We start from the raw sequence: 13,425 nt of genomic DNA on the forward strand, positions 1-13,425 counted from the left end.
GCCATTTGGGGAGTGAACCAGTAGATGTAAGATATTTTCTCTCTCTCTCTCTCTCTCTCTCTCTCTCTTATTCTCTGCCTTTTCAGTAAAATAAATAGGTCATGAGAACAAACAAACAAACTGGAAACAAGTAAGCCAGTGCATTTCCCTGGGGCAGTCAGCTGACTCTTACACAACATCTATTCCTCGTTCACCATCGAAGGTTCTGGATGGTGTCAGGGAATGTATGTGTTGTCGTCACGGGTGTGTTTCTGTGGTTTTGCAGGAAGCCTGCATGCGTGCTAAACTTGGGTGCGGTTTTCAAGGTGCCATAGGAGTCTCAGTGCGTTCCTGCTTTGTCTCGTATTATGACTTCAGGAGCCACAGGGCAGCATCTCCTCCTCTCACCCCTGCCGCAGTCTCAGGAGTTCCCCTCGCCAGGGAACACTGGGGCCGGGGGAAGAAGACTCGCCCAGAGCCTCCCAGGTTGTTCCAGCCCAGCCAGACCCCCAATTACTTCTTATTCAGTGTAATGTCTGCCAAAGGCCTGACCCCTGACAGCCTTCGCTCCGTGCTGGGGTTGTGCTGACAGTGCCACGGGCTCCAGCCTCTTTCCAGTCTGGGCATCCCTCCTTTGTGGCTGTGCTGAGGGGTTGACACTGGGCGGTCCAGAGCCACCCCCCAGGCTGCCAGATCCTGGGAAGACCCTGAGCAGCAACAGCATCCCCCTGGCAGACCAGTGCTCCCCCGGCTCCTGCCTGCCAGGCTCAGCAGCTGCGAAGCTGACTCACCCTTATACCGGTGCAGGCGCGTTCTCTCTCTGACATCCCAGCATCCGGCGGAATGCACAGGTGCGCGCGCATGCCATTGTTTGTTAGGGACTGCCATCGTGCCCATGGTTTCGCCTGGAATGCTTTTCATTCAGTCCCCTGGCTGTTCTGCAGACCAGGGTGGACCACTGGCAGCCCAGGATAACAGACCTCTAGAAACTGCTTCTCTCAAGCACTCAAGACAAATAGGAGGAAGTGGATGGCCGCAAGGAATGCACCTTTCAAATTCCAGGCCTTAAGGTACAACTGGCTTCCTTGAAAGTGTTACTGGCTTGAGTCGAGATTTAGATGCAGAGCAGCGACACAGACCCTGCAAGAGACTGCTGCTCAGAGATGGGCGGTGATGGCCCCCACCGACCAGAGACCCACAGCAGATTAAACACAAGTGGAAAGGGCCATGATCCGAATTAGCATTAAATGCTATGTCAGCTCCAGCTGATCTACTGTGAAGTCTCTTCATCTCACTGTGTTTACCTTTGGTAGCAGAAGTAGAAAGCAAGTGTTGTTCTGCACACTTCTTTCTATAAAGCAGTCTTTGTCCACGCAGTCACTCTGAGCCCTTTTCTTCAAAGGCAATGGCTGCTTTTTAAATGGAAAAGGGAAAGAGAGTGGCTCAGTTTTGTGCAGTGGGTCTTGAAATTGCCCCGTTTGTACATTTTACCCTCCAGCTCCTCTGTGAGTGGAACTGACACTCAAGGCCGAGACAGGGAAAAACCAGGGCAGAGCGGTGGGACTTCTGCCTCTGGCTTGATTTCTCCTCTCCTGGAAGCTGCATGACTAAGATCTCTTGCCCTGTCTTCCAGAAAGTTCCAGCTCTCCAGCTGCAGCCATCACATGGTCATCCCCAGGCTAACCAAGAGGAATGATTACTGCCCTCCTCTCTCCTTGTTTCTGCACTTACGTAAATTTCTTACTTGTTCTCCTTCCCCCTGTTGTGTCTTCCCTTCTCTGTCTCTGTGCATTGCCCAGCCACGCGTCCCACCGCTCTAAGTGTGAGCAGAAGGACCTTTGTTTCACTGAAGAAAGCTTTCTGTACTCTATTCATTATTTTAAAAATAGGTGAAAAATAAACTTTTTTGTTCCTTGAAAAATGAAAGTCCAGCAACCTCCACACAGCTAGGTTCTTTGTACTTGCACATGTAGTTGATGAATGTATCCGTTGGCTTTATTGGGTACCCAGATGCTGTCCTGAGCTGGTGACGTGGAGGAGAGTGGACGCGGCTTATCCTGTAGTTGGGGAGAGCCTGCTGACGGCTGTGCTGATACTGTACGGACAGGCTTGGGGAGCAAATGGGAGGCTGGCCCCCGGTCCTTTGGCGTGCAGAGGCGTGGTCAGGGCATGCTCCAGGGGCACTGCACTCACGCGAGTCTTTTGGGGGTGGGGAACAGCGGTGACCCTCCCCCAGTAGAAGAGTGGCCCCAGCTGCTTCAGTACCTGAAGAAACATCCATTGGCAGGGACAGTTCTTGGGACGCGCCCTGGGGTGCTTCCAGCTGTCCCTGATGCCAGGATTGGGTTGATTGGTGTTGTGATTTCATCTGGACGTCTCTACCCGCTCTGAATTTGCTTAGTTGCAAATGAAAAGTGCAATCAATTACATCAAGATTCAGACCATTTGACTTTATTTTCATTTGATCATAAAAAATCATAAAAGACTTGAAAGAGTCTTTAATGCATATTGAGAAATTATTCAAATGATCCTTTTTTTTCCCCTCTTCTCTATCGAATCTGTGGCCGCCAGCACATTTTTCTGCAGGGGTGGCCGTCACCGGGGAGCTGAGCACGCTCTGGATGACGGTGGCTCTGACCTGCACAGTGTAGACTCCAGGAGAGTGGGTAACCCAGCCTGGTGGGCTTCTTGCTCCTGGCTTTGCCCTTGCACTCTTATTTGCTCAGAGTGGTGCCCTCTGGCTAGGGTTATTGTCACAGTGCAAAACAGCAGTGAGTGCCCATGACCTGACCGTGGCAAGTACTCAAAAAGGGCTGTGCATGTGATTGAAGATCTGTGCAGACCCCGGAAGTCACACCCTCAAAGCTGTGCTGCTCATCCCGTGCTGTCAGCTGGACCCTGCGTGTCGTCGTACACCGTTGAAGATGTCACTGAAACCATCCTGTAGGACATAACTGAAGGCTAAGTATTCAGAGTACTGTGACGTCACCCACTTACAAGGTGAATTAAGATGCATGTGGAGTAGGGGCCAGTGCTGTGGTGTAGTCGGCTAAGCCTCCGCCTGCAGTGCTGGCATCCCATATGGGCACCAGCTCAAGACCTGGCTGCTCCATTCCAACCCAGCTTGCTGGAATGGCCTGGGAAAGCAGTAGAAGATGGCCCAAGTCCTTGGGCCCCTGCACCCATGTGGAAGACCCAGAAGAAGCTCCTGGCTCCTGATTTCAGATCGGCGCAGCTCCAACCATTGTGGCCATCTAGGGAGTGAACCAGCAGATGGAAGACTTCTCTCTCTGTCTCTCCCTGTCTCTGTCTGTAACTGCACCTCTTAAATAAACAATTAAAAAAAAAAAAAAAGATGTGCATGGAGAAATACTGCAAACTGGGTGGTAGGACTTCATCATTTATTCTAAGAGATTCTTAGAAGGTATGCTGAGCTCTGCCTTGAGCTGCAAAGGTCAGAGGTGAGAAACCTAAGGAAAGAGTCCACCCCAGAGGTGCGCCGGCCCCTTCCTTCGTCCTGGTCCAGGCTGGTGGCCCTGCCCCTTCACCTGCAGCTACACAAAGGCTAAAAGAAAACAGTTATGAGGCGTGGAGGGGCAGATGGCAGCCCTGATAACGGGTGTCGTGATCCGGGAGCAGCCCCTTCTGTTTGCCGAGTCTCATCACGCAGGATGAAGGGAAGGCTATAAATTGCGGGTGAAGAAAAGGCAGCTCTCCCAGGCCCGGTGTATGGCCAGTTGTGGAATTCTCTTTTGCAAGAGGTCAGCGAGTCAAATGCTGTGGATGGATAATTTTATGGCCACTAATAAAATTTATAGCCAAAGCAAGCTAAGATAATAAGGGTAATCAAACGTCCAGCCCCGGGACATAAGAATCTCATCTCGGTCTGTCGGTGCTGGCTGGGGGCGGTCAGCCCGAGGAGGAGTTTATCTGTCTGACTCAAGGCCAACCCCAGAGCCTGAAGGTGATTTGTGTCTTTGAGCTGCTGCGAGCGGCTACCAGGGCTGGCCCGGGTCCCGGGGCATGCTTCAAGTTAGACAGTAACTGCCCCAGCTCCATGGTCAGCGTACCCAGAGAGGAGAGAAATGCACTGTGATATTTAATGTTGGAAAGTAAATTCTGAGCTCAGGAAAACCTGGGAACCGCCCTCATTCTGGGCCACTGCCTCAAGAGTTAAGCAACTGACTCTCCAGGTGTGCCTCAGCAGGCGTGAGGGAAGATAAGGGAGAGTGGCATTTGGCTTGTGCAATTGCAAAGACATCCAATGGTGTTTTGTGGAGGAGGCAAGCTTTTGTGTGGGTGGTCTCAGCCACCCCTGGCACAGTTGCTCTCTCCCTCCTGCCCCTCTCTGTTCCTCCCTTGGCTGTAGATGGGAAGAATGATTACTGCCGTCAGGCCTCGAGCCCAAGCTGAGTAGGGTCCTGCCACTGAGTAGTGGTCCTGCCACAGCATGTGGCATGTGCAGGGTCACGTGGCAGTCACCGGGGGTCAGGTGCACTGGCCTCCCCGTTGAGTGTCCTCTGATCTCCTGCTGCAAAAGTGCAAAGCAGGTGCAGGACTGCCTGGGACAAGGGAAAAGGAAGGAGCTCTTCAGGATTGTGTGGATTTTATGGTTGTGGTAAAATACATGTCACCTAAAACGTAACCATTATGACCATTTTTCAGTGTCCAGTTCAGTGACGTTAAGGATACACGCAACCATTACCACCATCCATCCGTCTCCAGCCCTCTTTTCATCGAACACAACCTGTCCCCATTCAACCCCAACACCCATGCCTCCCTGCTGCAGCCCCTGGCAGCCACCATTCTACTCTGGGTCTCTAGGAATCCGATGATCCAGCTACCTCCTCTAAGCAGAATCATATACTATTTCTCCTCTGGTGGATGAGATAGGGGCAAATCCGTTTTCCTGCCTTGAGTCCCAACCCGTTGTATTCAAGCAGGAAGAACCCAGCAACAGTTGGCTTGCTGCAATGATGCTGAATCTCCTAAACACAGCTCTTGCTCCCAGTATGCTCTGCTTGGCCAAGGTTCCTAGCACGGCCTCCGAAACGCATTACTGCATTGGGCAGCTCCGCTTCCCGCCAGGAGAAGAGATTCAAGTCTAAATGGGATCAAGCAGTGTGCCCGGCCCCTTGGGGGCAGAAGGCACGGGAAGAAAAGGTCTCAGTGGAACAAGTTCCCGAGGGCTGTGAGCGGCTGCATCCAGGGGATGCCTGGGAAGAGGCAGTCGTCCCGGGCTTGGGGCAGCTCCGCACTTCCCTCTTCAGCGAATCATTTCTTTTGTTTGTCTGCCTGCAAGGATGACATGAACATAACTCACAGAGCCAACTGAAGCATTGCTGTCCCCAGAGGGTGTAGAGCTGGAGCGAGAGGCAGACACCCGCGGCAGGCAGGGCAAGAGTCCTGCGTAGCTGTGTGTCCTTGGCTTGGGAGGAAGCAGCTGCCGTCATTCCCAAGGGGTAGCTGCACTTGGGGGAAGCCTGTGCCAGGGGCCCTGCTGCCAGGCTCGGATAGCCCCACAGGTGACTCGCCTGGGTGCAGGGCGGATCCCTGCAGTGAGAGGAAGACTCACGTGCGGAAAGGGATGTGAAAGTAACTGCCCCCACCTCGCCCCTGCACTGCCTGATAGGAGCAAAATCTAAATAAGGTTTGTGCAGGCCTCCATTGCTGCGTTGCGATTATGGGAGGGAGGGGCCTTGGTGGCGGCCTGTCACCTGCAATGGGGCGACTGCACCATCTGCTCCCTGTGGCTTGTCTTTGGCGTGAGGCTGCGCCGTTTGATCTTCTCCTCGGCAGATGTGCTTTCCGGATTTCTGGCTCACCCAGGCTCTCGGAGAGTGTGTTCTGGGCCTGACTCCCTAAGAGCAGCAAAGCAGAAACCTCCTGATACAACAGCCAGGGCTCAGATGAGCCGCGGCCCCCCTTGCTCGAGGTGATCGCAGTTGATTTGTGATAGCGCTGAGCAAGATGGTTCTTGGCCCCCCCGTTCACAAAATCATAAAATCAGGAAGAGTGGCACGATAAATAATGATCAAATAGCTGTCCCAAGACGTTGAGGTATTAACGGTGTGAGAGAAAATGTTATTCAGTGTTATTTGGGGACTTGGGGGATTGCATGGAGTTAATTAAAAGCTGAGTAAGGAGCCACGGTTGCCCACAGTGCCTGTACCCAGGAAACTGATTCTGTTTGGTACTCACTGCTCTCAGGGCAGTCAGAGGGAGGTGGCTTTCTGGGTCACTGCTGCCATTTGAGATGAACCCCCGCGCCGACACACCCTGGCAGCTCTTGGAGTGGTGTCGTCCCTGGGGAGTGAAAGGTCAATGGCTTGCTGATTGCAGTTTGTGATGGGGACGCCACCTCGGGAAGAACCAGATGTATTTTGTCTTGATTCCGTGTGGTCAAGGTCAGAAACAGACTTAGGATGCATTTTTTTCTTTGCGCCCAAGTCCCACAGCCCAAGCCTGCACACTATGGTGTCAGTAGAAAAATTCAAATGTGGTTAAAAGATAGGATTCTCACCTAGTTAAAGGTTAAAATATAGTGAGACGCTTTATTGCATTGTGGTGCGGGGGAGGCAGATCTTACTGCACATGTCATGGTACATGAGAGTAAGAGAGAGAGAGAGAGAGAGAGAGAGAGAGAGAGAGGGAATTTTTACAACCTCTGGTTCACTTCCCAGATGGCTGCAATGGAGTGGCCAGGGCTGGGCGAGGTGGAAGCCAGGAGCCAGGAGCTGCATCTGAGTCTCCCACGTGGGTGTAGGGCTCAGGCACTTAGGTCATCCTCTGCTGCTTTCTGCAGGGAGCTGGATTGGCAATGGAGCAGCTGGGACTTGATCCAGGCCCATACGGGATGCTGGCATCACGGATGGTGGCTGTACCCCCCATGCCCCAGCACTGACCCTGTTGTTTTTATTTATTTATTTTATTTATTTGAAAGACAATTACAGAGAGAGATAGAGAAAGAGAGAAAGAGAGATTTTTCAGAAAGAGGGAGAAAAATCATCTGCTGGTTCACTCCCCAAATGACTGCAGTGGCCCAAGCTGAACTGAGCTGATCCGAAGCCAGGAGCTTCTTTTGGATTTCTCACATGGGTGCAGATACCAAAGGACTTGGGCCATCCTCTGCTGCTTTCCCAGGAGCATTAGCAGAGAGAGCTGGATCAGAAGTGGAGAAGCCGGGACTCCAACTGCCACCCCTATGGGATGGCAGCACTGCAGGCCAGGGCTTTAACCCGCTGCGCCACAGCGCCGACCCCCTAACACAGGTTTTAACCTGCGCTAAGCCAAACAAATGCTGGGTGAAAACCCAGCCACCCACGTCCGTGCGCAGGCCTAGCGGCTCATTCGTGTGATGAGGATGACGCAATCTTGCCAGCAGGACTCTAGGTTTCTCGAGGGTGTCCGATGGATGTTTTTGAGAGTTTTGATCCGGGTTTTCTCCGGAAGGATCATGCGTCTATTGCAGTGTGGAGAAAGGAGAAACAAGGGAAACAGTCCTTTAAAGAGCAAAGCCTCGTGACTGAGAACCGTGCACGGAGCGGCTGGCATCCGATGGGAGATTGCGGGGGAGGCGGCCGAGGGCAGGCGGGCGTGGGGCAGTGTCCTTCCGCGCAGGGGTGTGCAGGGTGAAACCCACTCAGGATCACGCGGCCCCTGCGTCTCTCTGCCCCTCAGCGTCCTCGCTGGAGGAGAGGTGCCCTCGGCTTCGAACTCCGCTTCTGTGGGTGGCCATCTTCAGCACCCGCTAAGGCCCCTGCTTTAGTTCTGCCCTCTGGCGCGGGAGCCGGAGGTGGGGGTTGGAGTGGCCGAGAAGGGGCAGGGGTTCCCAGGGGACGCAGCTCCTCGCTCTCTGGGCTTGGAGCAGCCCAGCCTCTCGGACAGAGCTCTGCCCCGGGGACACGGCCTCTGGAGTAGCTAGCCACAGCCCGCAGCGCCCTCACACTTTGCCCCGCAATGGGGTGCAGAGTCGCAATGACTGGCAGGAAAGACCACTACCCCGAGGTAAAATCCAGAAGTCCAGAGAATGAGGGCTGTGGAATAGGTGGTGTGTGGAGCGTGGACGCCCCACATTCCAGGAGGGATAGGGCGAATGCCACGTGGGAAAAGCAGCTGTGGGGCGGGAGCTGAGTGCTTCACCATGAGTGAGACACAGAGGTGGATGCGAACTGGTTTGTGTTGTGGGACCAGGGCCAGAACCAGGCAGCCCTGGGGGCTCTTCGCTCCAGAAGGGACCCACCTTCAGCACTGCATGTCCTTGGACCCCTGTACCCAATCTGGGACCCCTGTGCTGGCACCAGGGAGATTGAGCAGGTGAACATGGACCCTGTCCTGCCTTAAAGTTCCCACCTGGGCCATCTCTGAGTAGACTGCGCTACAAAGATGTTCTGGATGCTTCTGCACTACTAAATCAACCAACCTCTCTCTCTCTCTCTCTCTCTCTCTCTCTCTCACACACACACACACACACACACACACACACACACAGAACTATGGCTGATTAAAAGGTTTTTTTCCCCCTTAGTTCTTTTTCAAATCTTGTGAGGTCAGAGACTAAGCAAAGTTTACTTTCTATAATGCCCCCATCTTCCTGGGCTCAGGTTGTTTAGTAAGCCCCCTGTAACGAGGTCACAAGGTATAAGGAAGGGGAAAACTGAGTGGAGTCAGGGGTCTCCGTTTCCGTCTCAGCTTCCCCACGCACTGGCTGGATGGCCTTAGCCAAGTCCGCAGTTCCTCTAAGCCTCTGCTTTCTCTTCTGTGAAGTGGGAGGAATGGCCAACCTGTTATCTTCACAGTGATTGTTTCCCACGAGCCTTGTATGCAGGAGGAGGTGTGTCAGCAAAGAAGCAGGTGGTATAAAGGCAAACTTTATTCTGGTGATGATGACGTAACGATCGCATCTGTGGATCTTTAGCCTTCTCTGCTTCACACAGAAGCGGTGTCCGGGGACGAACCATCAGGGTTTCAGAGAGCCACAGAAAGCATCTGGCTTGGAGTAATCTTCCCTAGTCCAGCTCATCCAGGTGGCCATCGTTCTGTTTCTTCGATTAGTGAGACAATTCCGTTAGGACCCATGGTGTTGTCCTAGGGGTGGGCTGCGGGTTCGAGGAAGAGTATATTCCCGGGGACAAGCACAGCGGGACCTTGGTAAGCAGCGTCCACCAGAACCGAGCCCTCTGCACCTGAGGTTCCAGTGCTGGCGTGAGGAATGAGAGCTCCACCTCTCTCCGAGTCACCAAGAACTGACAGAGTGACAGCTGTCAAGTTAGGACAGTGCTAGCTGCTTCAGCGGAGAGCAAGCCTAATGCCTCCGGTTTTCAGAATTGTGAAGATGTGGCTAAACTGAGATACTAGAAGTTGCTTTGGCCAACGATCTTGGAGACTGCTTTAGGATAAGACGTGGATTGCCAAGGAGTTGTTACCCAACTTGGCAAGAAAAACAGAAGTGCGTGTTGGAGATATAGCGGCCTCCCAGCAATGTTTGCACGTGTGCCTGCCGTCGAGGCTCTCACATACTGAGCGCCCCATTTATGGTTTTTCATGTGAATGAAGGAAGGAAGGAAGGAAGTAGTGAACTAAATGGGGGGGGGGTGGCAGCTCCTGATCCCCCAACTACCACACAGTGTTGGCCCAAAAAGCACTGTGCTTTGTCAGTGGTGAGAACGGGGAGAATGCTGTCATGTTTCATTAGCCAATCAGAAACACCATGACATTGTAAAAGAAGTCAGTATTTTTGCTTGAAGACTTAAGAGGGTTTTGTTAGAGCAGCATGGGCAGTGGAAAGGAAGAACAGCTCAGATTTATTCCACAGTCGAGCATTGTGTGGACGCTGGGATACGGTAGCGGGCAAGTGCACCGTAGACCTATCGGAGCTGTTGTGTAGTCGGAGCAAATCATGTACTCTTAAATGCCGGGCGAGGGTACACGAGGACAACACTGCCACTCTGTACCAGCGTTCAGTAAACTAGAAGACTTCTCTGAGGAGGTGGCGCTTGAACTTGGCTCTGGAGGAAGAGTGGAAGCATTCCAGTGCCAAGGTCCGGTGGCGGGAAGCTCAGGCAGTCTGAGGGACCCCAGAGCCCTGGAATGTGGAGGGCGAGGGGGAGATACATCAGCAGTGGCTGTAGCCAAAGCATTGTAGATTATTTCTGAAAGTTTGTCATCCTTGAACAGGATCCTGGGCCTAAATACAAATAGGAATGTGACCGTGTAAGCGGTGAGAGTGTGGAGGAGGAGTCGGCATTTGGGGTGTTACAGAGGCAGAATGAACAGACCACCCAGTGAGGCCAATCAGGCTCTGGGGGGAATGGGTGTGATGGGAAAGAACCTGCACTGATAAGAACCTGCACTGGCACTCCCTGCCCCCAGGCCATGATACTGGCTGTGTCTGGAAGGCAAGGCAGGAAGGCAATGGGACCTGGGTCAGGGACAAATCCAATTGTACATCATGTCTGGCTTCCTTTAGAAAATACTTTGAAGATAAATGAAATGCTGACATTTGTTAATAATGACAGTGCACACGCATGTATATGTTTTACAGTTTTCTTCTTTTGTTAAAAGATTTATTTATTTATTTATTTATTTGAAAGGCAGAGTTACGAGAGAGGCAGAGAGAGAGAGAGAGAGAGAGCACTCTTCCAAGATCCACTAGTTCATTCCCCAGATGGCTGCAGCAGCCAGAGTTGGGCTCCATCTGAAGCCAGGAGCCTGGAGTATCTTCTGGGTCTCCCACGCAGGCCCGGGAGTCCAAGGACTTGTGCCATCTTCTACTGCTTTCCCAGGCCATAGCAGAGAGCTGGATCAGAAGTGAAGCACCTGTGACTGGAACTGGCACCCATATAGGATGCTAGCACTGCAGGTGGTGGCTTTACCCACTACGCTACAGCGCCAGCCCCTTTCTTTCTTTTTGTTTTAAGATTTATTTATTTATTTGAAAAACAGAATTACAGATAGGCAGAGGCAGTGAGAGAGAGAGAGAGAGAGAGAGAGAGAGAGATTTCTTCCATCCACTGGTTTACTCCCCAAAAAGTTACAATGGCCAGAGCTGGGCCAATCCAAAGCCAGGAGCCAGGAACTTCTTCAGGGTCTCCCATGCAGATGTAGGGGCCCAAAGACTTGAGCCATCTTCAACTGCTTTCTCAGGCCATAGCAGGGAGCTGGATCGGAAGCAGAACAGCCGGAATTCAAACAAGCTCACATACAGGATACTGGCACTGCAGGCAGCAGCTTTACCCAGTACACCACAGCACCGGCCTTATTGTTTGTTTTCTACAAGGTAAAATTCTTTGAATTAGATTGATTAGGTTAATATTCCTCCTGTGGCACCGGCATCCCATATGGGTGCCAGTTCTAGTCCAGGTTGCTCCTCTTCTAATCCAGCTCTCTGCTGTGGCCCGGGGAAGGCAGTGGAGGATGGCCCATGTCCTTGGGCGCCTACACCCGCATGGGAGACCAGGAAGAAGCACCTGGCTCCTGGCTTCCGAGCGGCGCAGCTCCAGCTGTAGCAGCCATTTGGGGGGTGAACCAACGGAAGGAAAACCTTTCTCTCTGTCTCTCTCACTGTCTGTAACTCTACCTCTCAAATAAATAAACAAAATGTAAAAAAAAAAAAAAGAAGAAGAAGAAGAAGAAGAGAACATGTGTCACAGGGGTTGGAGGAGGAGATGGGAGATGGGAGAGGAGAGGCCTGCCCTGGCCCGAGAGTCAGCATCGTGCTCCCAGCTACCGGTTGCTGTGAGCAGCGCCCTTCCCTGGTGAAGCTGTTGTCCGAGCAAAAGAGTTTTGAAGACGAAGATCCTGGGGCTCTCTCCTGGCTCCCACACATCCCGTGATTCTGACCTCTGAACCCCAGTGATTAATGATGACTTCTACTTAGAGATGTAGTCATTTGGCACTCCAGTGGGCACCAAGCCCCAGTTCTTTGAAAGTGGGAGCCAGTCTTGCTTGGCACAAGACAATGAGTAGTGTCTTTTAAGGAGGCCAGCACACTGACATCCATTTGCTAAGCGATGCCTTTGAAAGCCCTGGGCTCCCAGGGTGTTCATCTGTCATCCTGGGCCAACCCACCCCCAGAAGCCCACTGGCCCATTGTGCAGCTTGCCGTTCGCCACTCTGTCTTTGTGGTCTCTCTCTCTCTTGGGGTTGGCAGGGCACCTGCAAAGGCAGTTTGTGCAAATGAAGGCCGAAGCCGTTGCTTCCCAACTCTGGATGAGAACTACCGTAATGAGAAGCACACGCACTCAGGACCAGAGGAGAAGCACCGTAGTGAGCCTCCTATGGCACGGCACACCTCCGTTCATGGCCTCCTGACTTTCCCTCTGGGTCAGTCAGCCAACACTGAGGCTTGGAGTGTCACTTCTGCATGGAAAACGCGGTGCCAGCAATGTGGGGTTTTGTTTCTCCACATTGTGTACCATGGCGTCATGTACTCCCCAGGCCTTCAGCCATGCTGTGTAGCGGGGACAGCAGCACGCTGGTCCTGCCCTCAGCTGCCCCATTGTTTCAGTGGCCTCATTCCTCGTGGGAGGGTGGGGGCAGCCCACACCCCGCGGGCAGGAAATGAAGGCCAGGGGGCGGGCACGTGAGCCCTGCACCGAGGCTGGAGGCCGCCGTCCCTGCTGGCTCCCAGGAATGGCCTCCAGGCCTTGGCTGCCTCGGCTGCTGCCTCGGCTGCCTTGGCTGCCTCTCCTCCTGTTTCTCTCACCTGGGTCAGGTTTCCTTCCAGTGTACTGGGCGTACTGGGCGTACTGGGCGAATGGGAATTGGCAAGTGGGGGCCGAATCGCCACTTTCCAAGTGAGAGCTTGCGTTTCAGCAGAGCGAGGTGTCGAGTCAGTGGGACTCAGGGTGCTGGCTGTTCTGCTCATGAGAAGTACAGATGTTTTCCTGTCCGGAGGTTAACAAATGGGATTTTTTTCACCGGCTTGCTGGCCTGCTCAGTTACGAGGTGGAAACTACTGATCTTTGCTTTCTTGCGCCTGTGGTTCGTAGGTGATTGGAAACGTGTCTCGCGTGATGTTAACGCTTGGAGCAGGCCAGCCTTTTTCTGAACTTAAATTTCCCCCCTTTTGAAAAAAATATATTTTTTTTACAGGCACAGGCTTCTCCAACAGCAGGTTCAGACTCTGAGTCTGCAATTCTGATATTACAGGATCAGCCCTTGCCCAAGGCCTCTTTCTGCACGAGACTCTCACGTTCCCCCAAAAGTGTGGTTCTTCACAGTCTGGTGTGGGGATTGGGGAAAAAACAGACCCAGCCTCACCCTGTAGAAGGGATGATGGCCACAATTATTTCAACTGAAACGGAAGCCGCTTTGTCTTTTTTAAAATATTTATTTATTTATTTATTTGAAAGGCAGAATTACAGAGAGGCAGAGAGGAGAGAGAGAGAGAGAGAGAGAGAGAGAGAAAGTGAGAGAGACTCTTCCATCCACTGGTTCACTCCC

General features: G+C 52.7%; 1 protein-coding gene across 1 annotated transcript in view; it reads left to right on the plus strand.

The window, feature by feature from the left end:
* The window catches only part of KIF26B (kinesin family member 26B), a 519,978-nt gene that overhangs the window by 236,794 nt on the left and 269,759 nt on the right, over positions 1 to 13,425 (plus strand). The window lies entirely within an intron of this gene.

This window comes from Lepus europaeus, chromosome 14, assembly GCF_033115175.1.
Source record: "Lepus europaeus isolate LE1 chromosome 14, mLepTim1.pri, whole genome shotgun sequence".
NCBI lineage: Eukaryota > Metazoa > Chordata > Mammalia > Lagomorpha > Leporidae > Lepus > Lepus europaeus.